Source organism: Canis lupus, chromosome 32 (genome assembly GCF_048164855.1).
Source record: "Canis lupus baileyi chromosome 32, mCanLup2.hap1, whole genome shotgun sequence".
Classification (NCBI taxonomy): domain Eukaryota; kingdom Metazoa; phylum Chordata; class Mammalia; order Carnivora; family Canidae; genus Canis; species Canis lupus.
Window position 1 is genome coordinate 39,781,143 of NC_132869.1, and position 15,730 is coordinate 39,796,872.

General features: G+C 42.2%; 1 long non-coding RNA gene across 1 annotated transcript; it reads right to left on the bottom strand.

Moving 5' to 3' along the window:
- Positions 1–5,924: 5,924 nt before the first annotated feature.
- LOC140622836 (uncharacterized) lies at positions 5,925–15,496 on the bottom strand. Its single transcript, XR_012022498.1, has 3 exons — positions 15,377–15,496; positions 8,304–8,511; positions 5,925–7,022 (listed from the first exon to the last, which is right to left on the bottom strand). It is a non-coding gene; the product is annotated as an uncharacterized lncRNA (long non-coding RNA).
- Positions 15,497–15,730: the final 234 nt, after the last annotated feature.

Sequence of the window (15,730 nt, forward strand, 5' to 3'; positions counted from 1 at the left end):
AAACAGCTAAATCAACTTTAAATATAGAAGTACATAGTTAATGTCTCCTGTGAATCACTGATCAATTTAGGCCAAGTCGCTGAAAACAGAGCTACTTCACAGCAAGCATGTAAAATGCAGGTAAACATTCACTTTGTTTCTTAATCGCTTGAGAACTGTCTTGGGGACTCTCCCTACTTTTAGTACCTCGGCAACTTCAAGGACACAGTTGAAAATTCAGAGTCCAAATGGTGCATACTGAGCATTGGGTGCAGGATGAAAGTTAAGTGATTTCCTTTTTTGGGACATCTCTCATGGTACTTGAGCTTTTAAAAATAATTTGGTTGGAGATATCGACCATTGTAATAGCAGGGACTAGGCCTAGCTGAGTCTTTGCTGTAGGCCAAGCAGTAAGTGCTGAGATGCTAAATGTTCGACTAGCCTTTTCATTTAACCCTGTCAGCAGCTCTCTGGAGCAAGTACTGATATTATTTACATTTTATGAATAAGGAAATTGAGGCCTAGATAGTTTAGGTGACTTTCCCAAGGTATCAGAGCTATTAAGGAGCAGGGCTTGAACTCAGGTCTGTCAAAAGCCAAACACTTAACCTCTGCAGGCATTGACCAATCGCATTTGGCCTTAAACAAGGACTAATTGAATCTGGCCTGCTAACAGCACTTGGAGGCATCAGTTACACAGTAGTAGCAGGGGCAGGTGGCTTGACCCTATTCTGTTCCAGTTCATAGGGGTGAGCTCATTGTGAAACACTCTCTTTGCCTAAAAATATCAGACAGCCCACACCCCGGAGCCCCACAGCTGCTCATGGCAGATGCTCACAGCTAGGAAGTACTTCATAAAGCCTTTGTAAGGGCTTCTTGACCATGGTGCTGGTGCTGGTAGTGAGAGCAAAGGGAGGGAAGTGGAAGCAAGGAAAGCTGAGACACAGTGAGATTGTGTAAACAAGGCATGGACCTCCAACAATTGCTTCCTTAATAAGATGGCCTGCCAAGTGCCTAAGTCCCTCCTAGAGGGGTCAGTCTAGGCCAGCTAGACCAACCACCTTTCCCTCCCTGCTTTCATGGATCCTTCCTGAGTCCCAGGGGATAGCAAAGGGTGGCATAACCATTCAACCAAGAATCAAACTTCTACCATATGCCAGGTGTTGTCTACAGCAACAAACAACCAACTCCTTCCCCGCCTTCCCCCCCAAACCTCCAAATCCCTGTATGGGCCTCAGGGAGATTGCATTCTAGAGAGGAATGAGGAACTCCAACACAGAATAATGGTTTGTAAAAAGTATATTTCATAGGTCAGATATGATAAGGACTATGTAGAAAAACAGAGCAGATAGCAAGGATGGGAAATGAGGTGTGGGGCAGGGAGGAGAAGGAGAGAATTGCTATTTCAGTGAGAGTGGTCAGGGAAGGCCTCCTTTGATAGGCAACTCTTATGTAGAAACTAAGACGGCGAGCAAGTGAATCGGACTGCTCTCCAAGTAAGAGTGTTCCGGCTGGAGGGAACAGATGAGACAGAGGCCCAAAGGCAAAGACACATCTAGCATATTTTATGAGTAGTGGGGATGGTGAGGGTGTCAGTGGGTCTGAGGGAAAGTGAGGAGATAAAGTGAGGTAAGTGAAGGCACGGTTAGGTGGCACCTTTTAGGCCGAGGTAAGGACTTTGGCTTTTGTTCTGAGCAGATGGCAGGCATTTGAAGGGCTCTGAAGAAAGAGGTGACAGAGACTTGTTGTTGTTGTTGTTTTTTAAGATTTTATTCATTTATCCATGAGAGAGAGAGAGAGAGAGAGGCAGAGGGAGAAGCAGGCTCCATTTGGGGAGTCCGATGTGGGACTCGATCCCAGGACCTGGGATCATGCCCTGGGCTGAAGGCAGCCGCTCAACCGCTGAGCCACCCAGGCGTCCCAAGCCTTGGGTTTTAAAGCGACCAGCCTGGTTGTTCTACTGAGAGCAAGAGAGACCGACCGTAAAGGCATTAGAATCATCCAGGTGAAAGATGATGGCATGGGACTAGGGTGTCAACTGAAGAGGTGACACAAAGTAATGAGATTTGGGCTATAGTTTGGAGGTAGGGGAGAATTTGCTGGAAGAAAAGCCGTGGGTATGGAAGAATGAAGGGAGTCCAGAGAAACACCAAGGTGTTTTGGCTCGAGCCATTGGAATAATGGAGTTGTCGTTTATAGTGGTTGGAAATTGCCAGAACAGATTCAGGAATGAAGGAGGAATTTGATTTTGAAAATCTAAGTTTAACACGCCTAATTATTAGATGTGCAATGAAGACCTTCCGTAGGTAGCTTGTCATTCCGTGAAGCCTGGGCCTGAGAGAGTTACCTGGTCCCTGTGTGTGTTTGCCCAGAAAGCCACCTATTTTCACTCATTCTCACTAGCACAGCCTATTGATTAATTTCATTGAGAGGTGTATTAGTACAAAAAGATTAATTATTATTGTATTTCATCACATGAAATATTTTCCATTTGGCCTTTTGTTTTTGCTTGAGTTCAGCTTTATCTCATGATAGTATCTCAATCTCTGCTTCTTTTTTGTTTGTTCACATTCTTAGCACATCTTTTCCCATCATTGCATTTTCCATTTTTCAGAGTCACTATGCTATAAAAGCATCTCAAATAGATAACCTATATGATATTGCTTAAAAAATAAAAACCCAGGGGCACTGGCTGACTCAGTTGGTAGTATGTGACTCTTGATCTTAGGGTAGTGAATTTGAGCCCCACATTTCAAGTAGAGATTACTTAAAAATATTAATCTTAGGGGCACCTTGGTGACCCTCAATCGGGTGAGTATCTGCCTTCATTCAGCTCAGGTCATGGTCTCTGGGTCCTGAGATTGAGGCCTGCATCAGACTTCCTGCTCAGACAGGAGTCTGCTTCTCTCCTTCTCCCTCCCCCGCCCCACAACTCATGCTTTCTCTCTCTCAAATAAATAAATAAAATCTTTTTAAAAACTTTAAAAATTAATAAGTAAAAAAATAAAAACCCAGTCCATAAGTCTTTTACTTTTACTAGGCAATTTTATTCCATTCACATTCATTGCTGTTGAATCAGAACAGGGTCTGGGTAAGATTTCCACAAGTTCATTTGTGATAAGGAACAAGAACTTAATTTCCAACCCCACCAAGATGTGAGATGTAAATTTCAAACCCCACCAAATATATTTAGGCTTAAAGAAAATTAGAGTAAAATAAATAAATAAATAAATAAACAAACAAATAAATAAATAGAGTATAGAGTTTTGTTTCAGAATTTATTATTAATTTGTTTATTAATTCTCAACCTCTTTGTTTCTTTCATAAAGTCCTTCCAGATATTACATACACATATCCGTAGACGGGAAGCCACCACTCTGGCAATCACAGTAAAGGTCCTGGATCCCAGTGTTGGTAAAACCTGGTAGGCAGCTTCTTGTTCAGAATGCTTAGCTGAGCTCATTTTCATCTGGTGCACAGTACATTCCAGGAATCATCAGTGAAACCCAACTGGTTGGGAGGGATTTAAGAAGGTTTTCCAAAGGCGAGGGCATTTGAACTGGGCGGAGCATGAAAGATGTTGAAGATATGCATATGGGAAAGGCAGATGTGTTTCAAAGAAAGAGGACACCATGAGTGAAGGCATACTCCTAGGATCTATTTGAATAGTTCAGAGTGGCTGGAAAGTGGGGTGATTAGTAAAGTGTTGTAAGGCTACAGCAGAATAGAAGATTAGAAAGGTAAAAAACCAGAGTCTAATGACCCTGAACACCATGCTAAGGAGATCAGGCTTCTTAAGAACTAAGGAGCAAAAAAAAAAAAAAAAAAAAAAAAAGAAGAAGAACTAAGGAGCCATAGAGGTGTATGAGGAGGGAAGGTAAATATTCCTATTTTAGAAAGACAGTATTATACAGGAAAGAGACTAAAGGTGAGGAGGTAGTGGAGAGGTTGTTAAAACACCTCGCCAGGGATAGTACATGACCATTGACATATGGGCTCTTCTTCCATCTCCACAGGAAACATCACCAAACAATCTTGACAGTCTTTCCCTGGGTACCAGCTCGATGCCTCCGAATCCTTTTCAACGCAGCCCATTTGAACTGGCACAAGAGTTAAATTTGTCTTCTATTCCTCACTTAGACAAGAGGTATAGAAAGTCCAAGCTGGACAGATCTAAGGCATAGTGTGTTGATAAAATAAAAAAGAATTGAAAGAGGTGGATGAGAAAGAAAAGGGTATCTAGGATGAGTGGAATGACGTTTGCCTTGCAGAAATTTTGTTATAAAGTGTACTGTGAAAACATCTTCTCCAGGACTCTGATTCTATCCCATGAATGTATTGGGCTGTGCTGAGGCAAAAAGAATTGTGTTCAAGAGTAAATAAGCAAATCAACAAACCAGTAACTCATTTTGAAATTAATTGGTATGAAAATGCAAAGTGAAAAAAATTTTTTAATTATTTTTCTGTCTTTTGCAGTCTGTAATCGATTCTTTCATTGAGTGTTTTATGTTAAGTGCTTTGTGACATGGGGTATTAAGAATATTGCATGAAAATAAAATGGACTACACTGGGTAGCCTCATATACATAACCCAAGTGCAACTCCATTTGTCATTGACTTAAATTAACTTCAGCTATTACAAATTTTCTTTCTTTCTTTTGCAGCTCTTCATTGATTTTTCTCTTCCATCTCCTTTCAGTGACCTTTATTACACAGTCCTTTCTGAGGCTAGTCCCTCCTACTCCATTTCATCTTTTCAATTTCTCCCTGATGAGATCACCTTATCTTGCTGGTCCTGTTTCAGATGGAGACTGAATTATATAGATTCCCCAGAGAGCCTGCATCGAACCAAGGAAGTGACTGATATTTCTACAATAATATATCTGAGTTTGTAAAAATATTCTTCTACTTCCACCCCATTACTTACTGAAAATTGGCTATCAATTAATTTATTAACTTAGCAAATAATTATTTGGCACATTCTATGTTCTAGCCACCACCCTTGGCGCTGGAAACACAAGTGTCTGCCCACAAGCTCCATGTCACAATTTTTGTGCTATTGACATTTGTAATGGACTAAAAAATTTATTTGTACTCCAGTTCAGACGTGCAAAGAGAATGTTGCTTCTTTGTGTGGTCTGTAACAGATCTTCTTCATGAGATCCAACCTGCTGGGAAGCCAGAAAAAACTCCTACATTTTCGTCCAATCTTTGGACTAAATCTGGCGTGTTGGTACAATCAGTTAAACAGTGCCTTTAAGAAAATGCTCAATTTCTTTAAAACCTGCTCTGCCGCCCAGATTTCTAGCTGTCCTCACCTCTCTACAGGATGGCACGTAGACTTACGAGGAAGGGGTATGGCTCGGTGATGTTGGCAGCCGGAAAGAAGGTCCTAGGTCCAGATCTAGGTGTCTATATGGCCCTCCACGTCCTGGCTGGCCTCCGTGGTAGCGATGCCTCCTTCTGACTTCTCTCTGATCTGTGAGCCTCCTCTGCCACGGTCTTTGATAGAATCATCAGCCTGACAAAGCCACGGTGGTCCTGCTGGCTGACTGGCTCCTTGCCCTTTGCAGGAGCCTGTCTGAGACCTGGCTGAGGTTCTGCTTCATTTTTTTACCCAACCCCCGGGCAATCTGACTCTTCGCCCCTCACCATCGCAGGCCCCACTGCAGACCCACCAGCTCTCAACTCAGTGATGTTCCAAATATGCTCCCACTCAGAGGAGTGGGGATTCCTAGGTCCTACCCATGGCACACCGAAACCAGCAATTGTTTAGGAAAACCAAACTCCAGTTCTCCCTTGCAAATCATGCTGCCCAGTCAGTGTCCTCTGATGTGACCCCCACAGGCTGGGGCAGAGCAGCCTTTGAGGTGAGCTTCTCCCGGAGCCCCAACCCAACATCTGCCCACCCCCCACCCGCCCAGTATTCCCTGTGACCCATCTGACACTCCTCACCACTCTGAGCTGAGGCCTCCATGAAGATTTCTGGGCACATTCTCTATTTCCCTTGCTTTTTCTCTCCCTTCCTTCCAGCTTCCTACGCCAGAGGAGGAGGGGTTTCTTTTCCTCCCCCTTCCTGTCTGTGCAGGACTCCTGTCTCAGTAACCTGGGCCAGGAGAGGTTTGGCACCTTCTTCCTGTTTCTCCACGTAATTCTCCTTAACCTAGCCTCCTCATGGCTAAGCCTTACTAGCAAATAGGGAGGGTGGGGAGAGAGGAGTTCTTAGTAATAAACTAACCTAAATCAAGAGGTATTTTGAAATTACAGTTGACGTTGAAAAAAACAAGCATTTTTTTTAACTGTCAAAAGATGGGGTCACAAAAGTTTTGCTCTGAAATTCTGGAACTAGGAATAGGCCTTTGAGAGCTCCTTGTGAGTCAGATGCTCCACCACACACGTATCTACGGCAGCATGGTCTGATTGTGCATAAAAGTATTAGATGAATTTGAATATCCTAATGTTTCGGTTGTAAAATTTTGTCCTAGAAAAAGAAAGTCGGATAGAAATCACAGAGTTAGGAAGTGGAATAGAAATCATAGTTACGCATTAGAGATCGTGTAATTATCTATTCCCTCCAAATAGGAATCCTGACCTGTTTCTCCAGAGTCCCTGACAACACATAAACTCTAAGAACTAGACGCAGTCGGCCTTCTCTCCCACAGCTAAACAGCCCCTGTTGTGAGAAAATACTGTCTTCCATTGAGTCAGGTTTGTCTCCCTGAGATTTCAGGAGTTACCGCTGATCCTGCCCCCTGAAGCGACCGAGGCAGATTGGAGCATCTTTCCTTCCTAGTGCCACTTAAAATATTCCAAATCTAAAATACTCCGTCTCTTCCTCAATCTGTTCTCCAATTTGTGGCGTGGGTGTGTTTTCTTTCTTTTTAATTTCTGCCACCTGGATACTCTTTCCCCAGATGCAATTCATTCCCTCCATGCAGCATCCTTCTTAAAATGAGGTGGCTGGATGGGAGCGTGATGCCTCCTTCGTGGTGCCCTGGCGCTGAGTCCGGCAGCATCTGGATCGCAGACTTCTGATGTCAGAGTCTATTAACAGAGATTAATAAATGTTTGTTTCTCCCCCTCCACCCTCAAGACCCAGTGGTTCACTGAAACCCTCAGCTCAGGGTTTCAGATACACCTGCTGTCACCTGCCACCCATTTCCTTTTGCCCAGGTATTCCGGCCTTGTCCTACAGTTTATGAAACTCAGCTGCAGGACTTACCCAGGCTCGCCTCGTCCGTAGAGGCAGAGTTATAAAAGCAAATACTGAGACAACAAAGCGTGGGGCTACCGCACTTCATAGCAAAGAAACAATAATGGGGAGGGGTGTTAAGAAAATAATTAAAATTTTATTTTCTTCTTTTTTTTCTCTTTGTGGCCTCAGTATCTCAGCATCAAAATCTCTTTTTTCATATTTGCAGGCACTATGCCGAGACTCCTTAAAGAAAATAAAGTTCCTGATGTCCCGTTAGGAGAAAGTGCCAATGCAGTACTACACTTTCTTAAAATGAGACATCATTAGGGCCAGGACGAACCATTTTGAAATGGGTGGGTTTGTCCACCGCCCCAACCACTGCAACCCTAGGATGCCCACCATTACTATGCACATCTGTAAATACATAATTCAGGCCTAATGAAATATTAACCTACGACTGTTGCATTAATACATGTAAAGTAGAAAGTATCTTAGATTGCGACTCTGCCTTTTATGTGAAATACCTTAAGTGAATGCAAAGATGGTGATATAATATTCCCACAAGAACTGCAAAGTTTGCATTTCCTGAATGGGGTAGGTTTCTAGTTACATCATGTACTTTGGGAAAAATATATAGATGGTTTCTGGGTTTGCATGGCAGCAGAATGCTGTCTCTGATACAGTTCCTCCTGCCTCCCCATAAAAATGCCATGAGCAAAATACAAAACGAGCAACCAGCATTAGAAACTATAAATAAGGCAATGTTGTAGGCCTGCAGTGGGGCAGACAAAAAGAAGGATTAAGAAGCGTATGATTTGATTTGCCTCCTGCATGCTCCATCCTCTGAAGGCAAACAGGGCAGATGGCCCTAGAGAAGGAAGGAATTATTTAGAGTCTTCCTTTATTATCTATACATAATTCAGGAGCCGATCAGACAATCTAGACAAACAAATAGCCATTTCCTAACTGTGCTGGAGTCAGGTACTGAATGAGCTGGGCTTGGCCCCCTACAGCTTTGTCAGCATTGTTCCCCACAGTTCCCGGGGGACTGTCACCCCCAGTATGCAATAGAACAGGAAGTGGTAGGAGCAAGCTGAGAAGTACCGCATCCTAGACATAGCCACCTCTACCTTGTGAGCGGGAGTGGAAAGATAGGAAGACTGGAGGAGGTGTGTGGTCTTCAAGTCCAACGTGGTTTAAAGAAAAGCCACCAGCTGCACCTGACTCTCTGTTGGAATGGGTTGCAGGTTGATTGAAGTATATCTTTGGGTCCAGCAGAAATACACCAACAGATGTCTGGTACAGGCTCTTCTATTAGCCCAATCTATGGGTTTTGAGCTGAAAAAGCAAAGTAAACTCATAAACAAGGAAAGATATCTTGCCTGTTGGCAACCCCTGAGACTGAATCTATTTGCTTCACTCATTGGTGACTAAACAGAAAAACAAAAAACAAAAAACAAAAAACAACCAGCCACGAGGTTTGTGAAAAGGTTTATGTTCTTGCTACTAATAAAGAAAAAAAAAAGATTTAAGGATTAATTTTCTAAGCCTAAAGACATTAGTAGAATAATTAAAAATAGAATTTCTGGATTCTATATTACCACAGGGAATTTAAGCAAATTAAACATTTCTACTACTTTTAATACAGCATAGAATATAGAATAAAATATAGAAAACAAAGGAAATACCTAGATGACACAAAAAGCAGAAAACATAAAATAAATTGATAGAAACAATCTCCTTGACAAAAGATGTAAACAAATTTATATATTTAATTTCTGTGAAAAAAACAACAACAACAACACATTTTACATAGAGGTCATGGGAAAACTTGTCTAGTGGAGATTTATGCTTTCCTCCTGATGAGACAAACTTACTTTAGGAGATACCAAACATTTTTCAGAGTCATAGAAGTTAAAATAATCTGGTTGTGGCAAAAAGACAGGTAAATGGAATAGAATTCAAATTCACGGAAATCAGATAACATTCAACAAATTTTGTTGAGACATCTTACTGGTCATTTTGGGGGAAGAAAAAAAAAAAAGACCAGACCCACATTGTACTTGTTTATATCAAAGTAAATTCATGAGAGATTACAAATTAAGAACCTAAAAACTTGGGGATCCCTGGGTAGCTCAGCGGTTTGAGGTCTGCCTTTGGCCCAGGGCGCGATCCTGGGGTCCCGGGATCGGGTCCCACGTCGGGCTCCAGGCATGGAGCCTGCTTCTCCCTCTGCCTGTGTCTCTGCCTCTCTCTCTCTCTCTCTCTCTCTCTGTCTATCATGAATAAATAAATCTTTAAAAAAAAAGAACCTAAAAACTTGAACCATAAAGATATCTAAAGAATAAATGGAAACGTTCTATTTGATGTTTGTCACTAAAGGTAGGAACCACAAAGAAAGGTAGATATCCTAAAATTTAAAAATTTCTGAAAAGGGAAAAACACTCCCCAATCACACCATTGTTTCATGTTCTGCTAACAAATAATGAGGGTTGCCTATTAAACTCTGATCTCTTGCTATTTTCACTTGAATTTTTTATATTTATTGAAAGAACTCTTTAAACTTATTTAGACACAGGTTTTTATCCTGCATTACTCTTGTGTGTACATCAAGAAAAGGAAAAAACCTGAGCAAAACAAATTGGTTATAATAGTCTTAAAACTTTTTGACATTTAAGGGCGCCTGGGTGGCTCAGTTTGTAAAGCATCCAACTGTTCTGGCTCAGGTCATGACCTCGGGGTCCTGGGATCGAGCCCCCCCTCAGCAGGGAGCCTGCTGGAGATTCTCTCTCTCTCTCTCTCTCCCTCTCCCTCTGCCCCCTGCCCCGCCCCGCATGCTCTCCCTCCTCTCTCTCCCTCTCTCTCTCTCTTAAATAAATAAATAAATATTTACCAAAACCTTTTTCACATTTAACATCTGCCTCTTCTAAATCATTTTTTTGAATTAGAGTTGAAGGCTGCTTCCTTCCTTACACACACACACACACACACACACACACACACACACCCTCCTCTCTCTCTCTTTCTCTGTCTCATCTCTGCTGTTGCAACATTTTTTTTTTTTTTAAAGAGTTCTTCACTAACATCTCCTGGATTTTTTTCCAAGTCCCTGACCAAATTTTGGTGTGTGTGTGTGCAGGCAATGACGGCCCCCTCGCCAACTGCCACCTGGCTGACACATCCTGATTTCAGAGCTATTAAAATGTGACCCACAGCAACAACAAAAAGTGTTTCAGTAGCACTAAAGCACAGCATTCATAACAGGGTACCCCAGGGTGCCACGAGGTATAGTGGGACGTGCCCTGTTAATGTCAAGGGCAAAATTTCTAGCGACATTTGAGATTCTGGACAACGTAGTAGTAATATCACTTTAGTAGGGATAGTATCCTCCAACACACTGTTGCCAAGTCTGTGACTTCTCTCTAGGCATTTTCTAATAAGACCAACCCTAGCCATGATATTGTGGCAATTATTTTTGAATGAAGCTCTTGTGACCTAAATCAGGAAGATAAGTCATGCTCTACATACCTTGCTTTTTCTCACTTAATAATATATTCTGCAGACCTTCCCATACAAACCCTTGTAAGGTGAATTCATTCTTTGTGATGTCTACATAGCCTCCCATTGTATGAATGAACCATCATTTATTTTACTAGTGCACTACCAATGGGCATTTCGCTAACCTCTAGCTTTTTTTGCTATTACAAATGATGCTGCAGTGGGCATCTCTGGAAACATAAGAAACCATTAATAGAGGTCGCTTTTCAAAAATGGGCCCAGAGATTTGAAACAAGGAGAGTTCTTTCTCAATCTGTACCCTTTGACTACATTTATTTTTTGCAATAAATTGTTTTTATTTTTAAATTACAAATAAACATTGAAAAAAATGTAGGTTTTTTTTTTGTTTGTTTGTTTTGTTTTTTCTGGTTGTTGCTGTTTTTGCCCTGGTTTTAGAATGAATGCTGGTCTTAACCTCCCCACTGATTCTGCTCTGATTTGGGAAGCCTCTGATTTCCCATTGCTTGGTTCTTTGCCTTGTTGGACTTTTCCAAAGAACAACTCGTTTCTGCAAATCCAGCTGAGTGTTTTCTTCCAACCCAAGCTGGTAAGAGGCACCTTTTCTTTAAGAGAACTTCCAGGATGCTTGTGGTATCAAACAACTTCATTTTTTTCTCTATATTTCCAGATAGGAGAGGGGTTATATCTGGCCTGCAGTACCTTCTGGGGATTCAGCAGTCTGTTTTGTGTAGGATCTTGTACCTTTCCTTTTCTGTTTGACTCTGAGAATTAGTGTTCTAATTCTAAATCCACATGAAATACCATTTTTGCCCAGAAACTTCCCCTCTGCAGCCTTAATTCAAAAGCAATCTCCAGTCCTCAGCAAGGTCTGTTACAATGGTGTCTTGGGGTTCAATATCCTTTCTAATAATGAGGACATATTACAAAGCAGTGAAAGAACCTGTTCTTCTCTTGATACAGGGCATTTTAACACATTTTTTTTAAAAGTCCCCATTATAAATTTCAAAATGCTATTATTTTCTAATGTTTTATTTAGATGAGTACTTGATGTCTTCATTCTCCCTTGGTATTCTTGTCTGAGAGTACTTGACTTAGTTTCAGACCAAAAACATTGAATTTACAGATTGTGGATTGTGATTTTTTAAATGCATGTTTCATAAATAAATAGGGGAGAAGAGATAAGTCTTTCCAAATAATATATGTAGATACTCTCCTCTCTCATCCCCCACCACCCAGAATGAGTTGAACTTGATGACTTACTTCCACAGAAAAGCGCATGAGAAGGGAAACACAGTAACTTCCCAGTGAAGAAACCTGGGATGCACCACCTTAACCACATGATCAAAGTTCACATCATCAGTGATGTCATGTGCCTACAGGATGATGAGAAGGGCTCATGACCTCATTCTTTCCAAAACAAAAACCGAACCAAACAAAACAACTCTCCATAACCCCAATCTAATCATGAAAAGTATATCAGACAAATACAAATTGAGGGACATCCTACAGAATACCTAACCACTATTTTTCAAAAACATCAAAGGCATGAAAGACAGGAAAAGGCTAAGGAATTGTAACAGATTAGAAGACCCTAAGGGGATGGCAGTTAAGTGCAGTGTGGTTCCAAAATTGGCTCTTGGAACAGAAAAAGGATAGTAGTGGAAAACCTGGCAAAATCTGCATAAAGTAAGAATTTGGCTAATAGCAAAGTACCAGTTCGTGAATTTGACAAGTATATCTTAGTAACGTGAGATAGCAGCATGGAGCACTGCAGCCAGCCAGGAGGACACAGAATTCCCTGCACTGTCTTTGCAACCTTCCTGTAAATCGAAAATTATTCCAAGATTAAAAGCTTATTTTAAAATGTTTATGTTTGTATTTCCCCTTTTCTTTCTTTTTAAGAATTTTAATTCTAGGGCACCTGGGTGGCTCAGTGGTTGAGCGTCTGCTTTTGACTCAGGTCATGATCCTGGGGTCCTGGGATCGAGTCCTGCATCGGATTCCCTTCAGGGAGCCTGCTTCTCCCTCTGCCTGTGTCTCTGCTGCTCTCTGTATGTCTCATGAATAAATAAATAAAATCTTTAAAAAATGTTTAATTCTAGTATAGTTAACATGCGGTGTCATATTGGTGTATTATAGGTGTACAATATGGTGATTCAACAGTTCTGTGTGTCACCCAGTGCTCATGCCATCCTTCATCCCCTTCACCCGTTTAACCCCCTCCCCACTCTCCTCTCTTCCGGTGGCCATCAGTTTGTTCTCTAGAGTTAAGAGTCTATTTCTTGGTTTGCCCCTCCTTCTTTTTTTCTCTTTGCTCATTTGTTTCTTAAATTCCACATATGAGTGAAATCATGTGGTATTTATCTTTTGCTGACTGCCTTATTTTGCATAGCATAGTACTCTCTAGCTCCATCTGCATCATTGCCAAGTGCCTTACTGTTTTGATTACACAGCTTTATAATATAACCTGAAGTCTGGAATTGTGCTGCCTCCAGTTTTGCTCTTCTTTTTCAAGATTGTTTTGACTATTTGGGATCTTTTGTGGTTCCATACAAATGCTAGGATTGTTGGTTTTAGGTCTGTGAAGAATGCTGTTGGTATTTTGATAGGGATTGCATGAAATCTGTAGGTTGCTTTGGAAAGTATGGACTATTTATTTGAGAGAGAATGTGTGCACACAAGCAGGGGGAGGGGGAGGGACAGAGGGGGAAGCAGACTCCCCACTGAGCAGGGAGTCCAACAACATGAGGGGCTCCATCCAAGGACTTGAGGATCATGACCTGAGCTGAAGGCAAACGCTTAAACCAACTGAGCCACCCAGGCACCCCTTGAAATATGAACTTTTTAACAATATTCGTTTTCCCAATCCATGAACATGGAATATCTTTCCAGTTGTTTGTGTCATCTTCAATTTCTTTCATCAGTGTTTCCTAGTTTTCAGAGTACAGGTCTTTCACCTTCTCATTTAGGTTTATTCATAAGTATTTTGTATCTCCTCTTTTCAAGATCATGAGCCTGAGAAGTTAGGGTTTTGTGTAGCTGCCTATGTTTATCCAGAGTCCTGCGTCATAGCATGGGAAGCTGTTATTGCTACAAAACTGAGATCTCATCTCTCCCCTCAGCCTGACGACCAGGGCATGGCCAGAAGATGACATCAAAGCCAGGACAAGAGTGAGGGATTGTACGTGTCCTGGAAGACCCTGTGTCTGGGCTTCCTGGCTGCTGGGATGCTTGGGTATCTACCGCCTTGGCTGCAGCTGCTGCCCTCTATGGTGGTGAAAACGAAGGGTGGGGTGTCACTCTGAAGTCTCCAGCTGCTGCATCTCTCCCCAGGAGCACAGGCTGCTAGTAACTGTGCTGCAATAGAAGGCAGAAGCAACTTCTTCAATGGCATTTTTGGGGCCCCATCTTTACTATCAGAGTCTTTTAGAACAATCATGCTCATTGTTTGAACACCATTAAAATGACAAAGATGCTATAAACCACAGAGTATCAGTAACTTCTTTCAAAGGATTCCAATCCACAAATGAGAGAGGGAAACACAAACAGATTTTTATCACTGGGCCACATTTCCTGACTCACAGCTTAAAGACTGGTCTCTCTCTCCAGCTAAGAGGGACTGTGCAGGGTTTCTAAGTGAGAAGACTTTACTTCTCTTCCCTCCATCCTGCAGGAGAACGAAGGAGCTTGCTATGAACCGAATTGTGCCCCTCCACCTCTCAGTCCATATGTTAAAGCGCGAACCCTTTTTGTGACCTTGCTGGAGATGGGATCTTTTATTAAGTGAGGCAAGGAGGATGGAGCCTTAATCTGGTAGAACTGATGCCCTTAGACGAAGATGAAGAGACACCAGAGCTCCCCCTCACTCCTGTGAGGACACAGTGAGAAGGTGGCTGCAGTCAGAAGAAAGGCCTCACCAGAACCCGATCCAGCCAGACCTGGATCTGGGACTTCCCGGACTCCAGAGCAGTGAGCGATAAATTCCATCGATTAAACTACCTAGTCTGTGGCATTTTGTTATGGAAGCCTGAGCAGACTAAGATAGCATACTAATAATAATTTCTCCATTCTGCTTTTCCTCTTTTGACCGGAAGGGAAGAATGTATGGGTAAAACTCAGAATGAGGTTGTTAGAAACAAAGAGAAATGCATCAATCCTAATCCCAATAGTGGCTGTTAGAGAAGGGACAAGGATGATAGAGCAGGAAGGAGAAAGAAAACCCATCATCTTTTCTGGCCTCCACTCTAACTCCCAGGATCAAGGGCAAAGGTTAGCTGGCCAGAACCCTAACTGACTGATAGTAATAGTAGTAGTAGTAGTAGTAGTAGTAATAGTAGTAGTAATACAAAAGACTGGTGTTTGGAATTTACCCCACTTTTTTTTTTTTTTTTAAACCATACTCCGTCAATGACCTGGAGTTTCTTCTTGGGTTCTTTAAAAGCATCTCAAAGAGAACTCATAAAATTTCCCTGTCTTTTTCCCACTATAGAGGTCTCTCAAGGCTCTGGTGGGGAATTGCATGAGGTAATGGATGCAACAGTGTTTTGTAAAATACAAAGCATTCCACCCATGCAAGCTATTATTGGAAGGAAGCAGAAGGATGAATTTAAATCCCAAGATCCCCTGAAAAATGTGTGAAAGGTGGCCCCATTTAGATCGTCGTCCTCACTGTGAATTTACAGACCATTTAGCAATTTCTCCAAGTGCTCACACCCGTTCCCTCGGTGACATCCCGGCCCTGCGCGTGGGGAGCCTGGAGAGGCCGGGGCCCCCAGCCCGGCCGGGGACAGCAGCCTTGCCTGCGAGGAAGGGGCTCGGTTGCTAGGAGACCAGCAAAAGTGGGCAGCCAGCTCCCGAGCAGGTTAGAATCCGGCGAGGAAGGATTTTAAAAGCCTATTTCCGTCTGCTTCTGTGAGAATTGAAATTCTCTTCAGGGTCCAGCCACCAGTGATACAATCTGCTTATATTACTGGTATTGAGAAGCCCTTGAAAGGGATTTATCTGGCCATTTCTTGTGTCTCCTCCCTCCCCCAGCGCC